Below are 6,711 nucleotides of genomic sequence, written 5' to 3'. Positions count from 1 at the left end.
ATGTTTGAATTGGCAGGTGCTCTCATGGGCGGGGGGGGGGCTTTTGTCGCTGTGTAGAGAGATCCAGACTGCGGCCAGTGTGCAAGGGAGGTACATCCCAGAGCCCTTGCTTCTAGTGGAGGGAAAGGGTGCCCCCCCCGGCACCTGTCCCTGGAGCTGCCAGCTACTTGTGCTGCCCACTGCAAGGTGCCCATGACCCTCAGGAAACCCCCCTTTTGCTCCAGGTGGCTGCTATGGCTCTTCCCTGCAGCCACGCAGTCCAGGGTCGCAATACTTTCTGGTTGAACAACCCAAGACCAAATGAGCTGGAAGAAGAGTTTAGCAAGAATAACGATAGCCGTTGATTTCAGAGATCAGAGTGTACCCGTGGTGCCTGCTGGGTCTACCCTGGCAGCAAGTCAGTCACTCACAGTGTGTGCCAGGACTTCGATGGCTCTTGCCGTGGAGTGCCAACATATGAGAAGGTCTGGCGGCTTCCCCCGTGCCCAGGAAAGCATGTTCTTGGTCATTAGCTTGTGTGGAACACAGGGGGGCTCGGCTCGTCTGGCCCCTTCACGTTCCTTGCAGTCACTTTCCACCAATGCTGTCGTCAGTGGGGAAGAATTTCTGCTTTTTGCTGGGAAGACTATTTTTAAAAATAAGTAGATGGTGACTGTCAGGGAAGGAGGGGACTTACATTAGTGGCCCCTGCGTTGGAGGCGCCTGGTGACCAAGTTGTACTTTTCTGAACTTATTTGCCAGAGCCCACGGCAGTCGTATTTGTTTCTAAGCATAACATGGAAACAACGCAACAGCCTTTAATGCAGGTGCCACACCTGATTGCTGGTGTGTCTCCAGTCTGTCAAGCTCCCCCGCCCATGTCGCCCATCCCAGGCCCGCTCAGCAACCTCAGGGGCCAAGATCGGGTGCCTGTTGATGTGTCCTCCATGAGGCGCATGCTATCAAAGCACTCTCTCTGATCGTGTTTAGTCATCAAAAGCAAGCGCTAGATGCCATGGGATTCATATAGCTAATAACAGAGTCCCACGAGGGACTCATCTATGGTTGGACTAGAAACGGGGCTCCCTCAAGAGCCAGTGGCTTGGTCGCCAGCAGGATATGCTGATGCTACACAGTCCATAGTATTTACAGTGAGGCTGACCAGCTAGCCTGCTCACGGCTCCTCCCCTTCAGCGGGAGGGCGTCCCCGGGGATGCAGTAAGGTGTTCACAAGGCTTAGGGTGCGAGCTAAAATGCCATTCATAAGACATAGGTGGCAAATCCTAAGCACGTTAAGGAAATGATTACTGTCTTGGAGCACCAGGGAAGGCCTCTTGGTGGAAAGGGCAATTCAGTTGTGTTTGAAGGGCACGTGGGACCTGGCTGGACAGCAATGGGGCAGGGGGGCCGAGCAGATAGAAGCAGCGTGCGCCATGCAGGGGTGAGCTCAGCTGTGACAGCTGTGTCACACTGGGGGTAAAAAGTGGAGCTGTATTTGTCTCCATAACCAAGTCCTAATCGCACAGTTCTTCTGAGGAGCTATGTACTTGTTTTAGAACTGATTTCTGGTGCACTATACCGTTACTAATAGCACCTTATTAGACTCTTTTTTTAGTTTCAATGTACGTCAGGTTTTCAAAAGAATCTTTGTCTCTATGTGAAGAATATGAAGGTTGCCTCTGTAGCTTTTATACATTTATCTTTTTTACAGTTTTTTTTCTAAGATTTTTTTTTTTTTTTTTGCGGTACGCGGGCCTCTCACTGTTGTGGTCTCTCCCGTTGCGGAGCACAGGCTCCGGACGCGCAGGCTCAGCGGCCATGGCTCACGGGCCCAGCCGCTCCGCGGCACGTGGGATCCTCCCGGACCGGGGCACGAACCCGCGTCCCCCACATCGGCAGGCGGACTCTCAACCACTGCGCCACCAGGGAAGCCCCTTTTAAGCATTAAAAAAAAATTAATTAATTTACTTCTTTTGGCTGCATTGGGTCTTCGTTGTTGCACGCGAGCTTTCTCTAGTTGCGGCGAGCGGGGACTACTCTTTGTTGCGGTGCATGGGCTTCTCATTGCAGTGGCTTCTCTTGTTGCGGAGCACGGCCTCCAGGCGCACGGGCTTCAGTAGTTGTGGCTTGCGGGCTCTAGAGCGCAGGCTCAGTAGTTGTCGCGCACGGGCTTCGTTGCTCCGCGGCATGTGGAATCTTCCCGGACCAGGGCTCGAACCCGTGTCCCCTGCATTGGCAGGCGGATTCTTAACCACTGCGCCACCAGGGAAGCCCTGTATTTTTATCTTTAACCACGTTCACTGATGCTGAAAGCCAGCCAGCCTTTCTGAGTCTAGCTGAGAAATGGTGGAGAGTGTACGCATTTGCCTGGGGAAAATGGAGGGATTAGAATAATAGAGCAAACATTCCTTCAAGTGCCATTTCCTCCTTTTAAAGAACACAGCTCGGGCTTCCCTGGTGGCGCAGTGGTTGAGAGTCCGCCTGCCGATGCAGGGGACGTTGGTCCGTGCCCCGGTCTGGGAAGATCCCACATGCCGCGGAGCGGCTGGACCCGTGAGCCATGGCCGCTGAGCCTGCGCGTCAGGAGCTTGTGCTCCGCAACGGGAGAGGCCACAACAGTGAGAGGCCCGCGTACCGCAAAAAAAAAGAGCACAGCTCATTTTAATTGTGACGTCATTTCACTGAGCAAGTATTTCTCTTGCTCTTCGTGTGACAAAATTATGTGACCTAGCATTTCCTTTTGGAGATCAAAGGAAATGTTGCTTGGAGTCTGGGCAAATGGTTGCCCTGGTTTCTGCATTGCTGAAGGTCCTATTCATTCATGTATGAAAATCCAGGGAGATAATTGGCCGGGAAAAGCACGAGGCTTCCAGGGTACTAGTCAGGCTCAGAATGACTTTTCAGGCAATTCTGCCTTTCCTGCTGGCTTCCCATCCGTAGGACTTCTGCCTCATGCTTGCCTCCAGAGACCCTGCGGGAATGCCCAGAAAGCTGCTTACCCTCTGTTGTCACACGTTCATTTTAGGCAACGCCTACTATTAGAAAGTTCTTCCTTGTATCTAGACAACAGTCTGTTTCCCTATAACTTTCCCCATCACTGGCTTAAATATAGACCTTTGAGGACTGGCCTAGAAACACAGGCACCACGTCTAACACTGTTTCCAAAAGAAAATGCATTCTGAGCTCCACACCAGTGGTGTATCAGTAATCTTCTGGAGTGCGACCCCATTCACCCACTGGAGCGTGCCCAGTAGGGGACACGGGGGAGAGGGGGGAGGGCCAGGGACTGGGTAATATTGGGCAAAGAGGACCCCAGCTCCAAGAGCTGCCCCACTTTGCTCACACTGCCACAGGGAGCAGAGATCATGATGGTGGGGAAACGGCCTTGGGGTAGGACAGAGATGAATTTATCTCCGGGCTGTACCGTTTATTAGCTTTGTGGCTTTGAGCACGTTGCTGAACCTTTCAAAGCCTCAGTTTTCAAAGCCTGTTTTTCATCTGCAAAACAGATGAAGAATAAACGTGACAAAGCATATAGAGAGCCCAGTACTGCTCAGCAAATGCCGTTTATCACAGGCCCGTACGCACACGGTTAACTGTGTTTCCGGACTGTGCCCTTAGTTGGCGAAGGACTGATTGCATCCCCCTTCTGAGCTGTGGGGCAGGCAGATACGATGCCACTGCCTCAGCTGGTGACTCAGCCCATTGCTTTGGGTCAGACCTACTTTGAAAGTCAGATGACTCCGCAGCTTCAGAGTGGGTTCTCCTCATATATATCAGCCATGGCCTCTCATCCCTCTTCTCAGGGCCAAACCCAGAGTTCCTTAGTTGCCTAAACTTTCCCCAGAACATGCTACAGTTTTCTGTTTGCATGTCAGGCTTTACTGATTCTTCTTGTAGGCTTGTGTCGGACATTTGTGATAGTTAGCACTTCTGGCCCATCCCAATATATTCATCAGAATATTTATTCTCATTCCTGGTTCTTAAAGTATCAAGCTGTTGCTCGGAGCAGAACATGTGTCCCTTTCTATAGATTTTCCTGCTGGAATCGGGAGAGATAATGGATAGCATTTTTAGAGAAATAAATTAGAGACCATGCCTGCAGATTTTAGTTTTTAATTGTGGCAGCCAGCTTCTCAGGGTTGAGAATCCAGCTTGCATCCATGCCAGAAACCAAGGCGGTGGTTGAGGGCTAGGGCCTTGAGTACCTGTTCTGCCGCTTACTGGTGATGACCTCAGGCAAGTTTCGTAGGCTGATTAGGAGGATAGAGCTAGACAAAGCATTAAAGCACTTAGCATCGGTGCCTAGCACATGGTAAGTGCCCCCTGCCCCCGCCCCCTGCCGTGGTACATTTTTGAAAAGAGAGAAAACTCTTGCTGGTATAAGCACTGCTCACTCTCTCAACTCCTAACCATCAATTATAGACCTCATGGAGTTACAGGATGTTAGAGCTTCGAATTACGTTTCCATTAGTGGTGATGGATTAGACAGAACTATTCCATCCTTTCGCATTTAGTCCCCCTTGTGGTCAAAAGCAGACACTTTATGAAGCAATGTGCTGGATAAGAAGCGAATTGGCCAAAGACTAGGTTTTTATCTCAGTGCAACGGCCTGGGCCTTGTAAGAGTCAGGTCCACCATTTGGCTTGCTTAGTGCAGCGCTGGTGCTGATGGATCTCATGGCCTCTGAAGCTCACCCTTGCTCACCTGCCTGTCATCTGGTACTCAATCACTTAACAACTATTTACTGAGCACCTACTATGAGTGGGCATTTGTCTTGGCTCTGGGGCTACATCAGTAAAACAGGCCAAATTCTCCACCTCGCAGAGTTCACATTCATTTTGGGGAGACGGACTAAGAAAGTAAATTAAGGGACTTCCCTGGAAGTCCAACAGTTAAGACTCCGTGCTTCCACTGCAGGGGGACATGGGTTTGATCCCTGGTCAGGGAACTAAGATCCCGCATGCCACGTGTTACAGCCAAAAAAAAAAAAAAAAAAGGAAAGTAAATTAAATAGTGTTCGAAGGTGATAAGTGCAGTTGAGGAAAATAAAGCAGGGAAGGGAGGGAGTAAGGAATGCTGGAGGGGCAGGGTTCAAGTTTTAAAGAGGGTCATCAGGGAAGGGCCCATGGAGGAGCAGAGACTTGAAGAAATGAGAGATCTTTGAAGTCCGGGCAGAGGGAAGAGCAAGTGCAAAGTCCCTGAGGCAGAAACTAGGCCAAGAGTGGTTGGGGGGCTGCAAAGAGGCCTGTGAAGCTGGAGCCTGGTAAGCACGAGGGGAGCCAGTGGAGGGCCCATGAGAGGAACTAGCAAGGGATGCAGGTCGAGTAGGGCCTTGCAGGCCAGTGCGAGAACATTGGCTTTGGTCTGAAAGAGGGAATGTGTGGAAGAGCTTTGAGCAAAGGAGTACTATTATTGGACATATGTTTGAACAGATCGCCCTGACTGCTGGGTTGAGAAGAGGGCATGGGGTCAATGGTGGAGGCAGAGAGAGATGACAGAGATGGCGGCTTAGCCTGGGTAATAGTGGTAGAGATGGCGAAGTGTCTTCTTTGTGCCTTTCTGAGATGACTTTTGTTTTTGTTTATTTGGCCAAGAACATGTGTTACCTAAAGTTAATGTTTTTCCCCACAATACCCTGCCAATATTAGACTTCCGAAGTTTCCCTGTGTGTCTTATTTGGTGGCAGTATCACATATGTGCACAGTGTAGATATTTGAATGTTGAAAGTTAATTAAATCGCCAATAGAAGTGGGTTTTTTCCCCCCATAAATCGTCTCAGGAGAAAGTTAGGACCACTGAAAGGACAACACCACCTCACTGTTCATGTAAGAATCTTGTTATTGAATACCGCATGCACGTTTCTTCCACAGATTATTTTTTTACTCATTTAATAATAGGTCCTCTGGCATGGTGTCTTATCAGCTCCAGTTTCACCTGCAAAGAGGCATGAGTTCCTCCAAACACCCCACCCCCTCATCCCCCATCAACACGTAGCCAGACAGAGCACCGGCTTTCAGGGATTTCTTCACCGTCTGAGTTCCAGCTTCTGTTTCCTTTACACATGTATGTATAAGGTATATGTATATATGGAGGTGTTTTGAAGATGATGATCCCATATAGAAATTATGCAAAGAACATTTTCCCTTTTGAAAATAATGGAACTCCCAGAGCTAAATCTGTTCAACAACATAATCCTGAGAGACATGTGCTGCTCTGTCAGATTGGCATTCCAGGTCATGCTTATGGAGTCATTGTTAGGACTAGTTTATCCAGGTTCATTCCCATGCAGTAACTCCCAAGGCCACGGCCACTGTAAGGGAGCTGGCTTTAAAGAAGCGATCACCACTCAGGTCCATCGTGCGTCTACTGAGCTCCCACTGTGTGCTCACCCTAGACACAGTGACTGGCTTTCAAATTAAAAATTGGGGCTCATAGTCAGACAAGCACTGATTCTACTTAAACGGGCGTCAGGACAGAATGTGTGAATGACACGTTGCCTGGGAAAATCAGGCACAGGATGTGGGTGAGGCTTTGGTGGAGACAAAGGAAGTAAAGGACCTTATTTCCTCCCACAAGACCTTTCAAATCTTGATGGACACACAGTTAACAATACAGGGCAAGATAAACGCGTGGTCAGCACAGACTGTCTGTCAACATGCATCAGTAATAGAGTTGTACCTCTTGTTTATAAGCTTACCCTGACTTGAACTTCTCTTAAAATATCTTTTC

Source organism: Neophocaena asiaeorientalis, unplaced genomic scaffold (genome assembly GCF_003031525.2).
Source record: "Neophocaena asiaeorientalis asiaeorientalis breed wild unplaced genomic scaffold, Neophocaena_asiaeorientalis_V1.1 scaffold1615, whole genome shotgun sequence".
Classification (NCBI taxonomy): Eukaryota; Metazoa; Chordata; class Mammalia; order Artiodactyla; family Phocoenidae; genus Neophocaena; species Neophocaena asiaeorientalis.
This window is presented reverse-complemented; position numbering follows the sequence as displayed.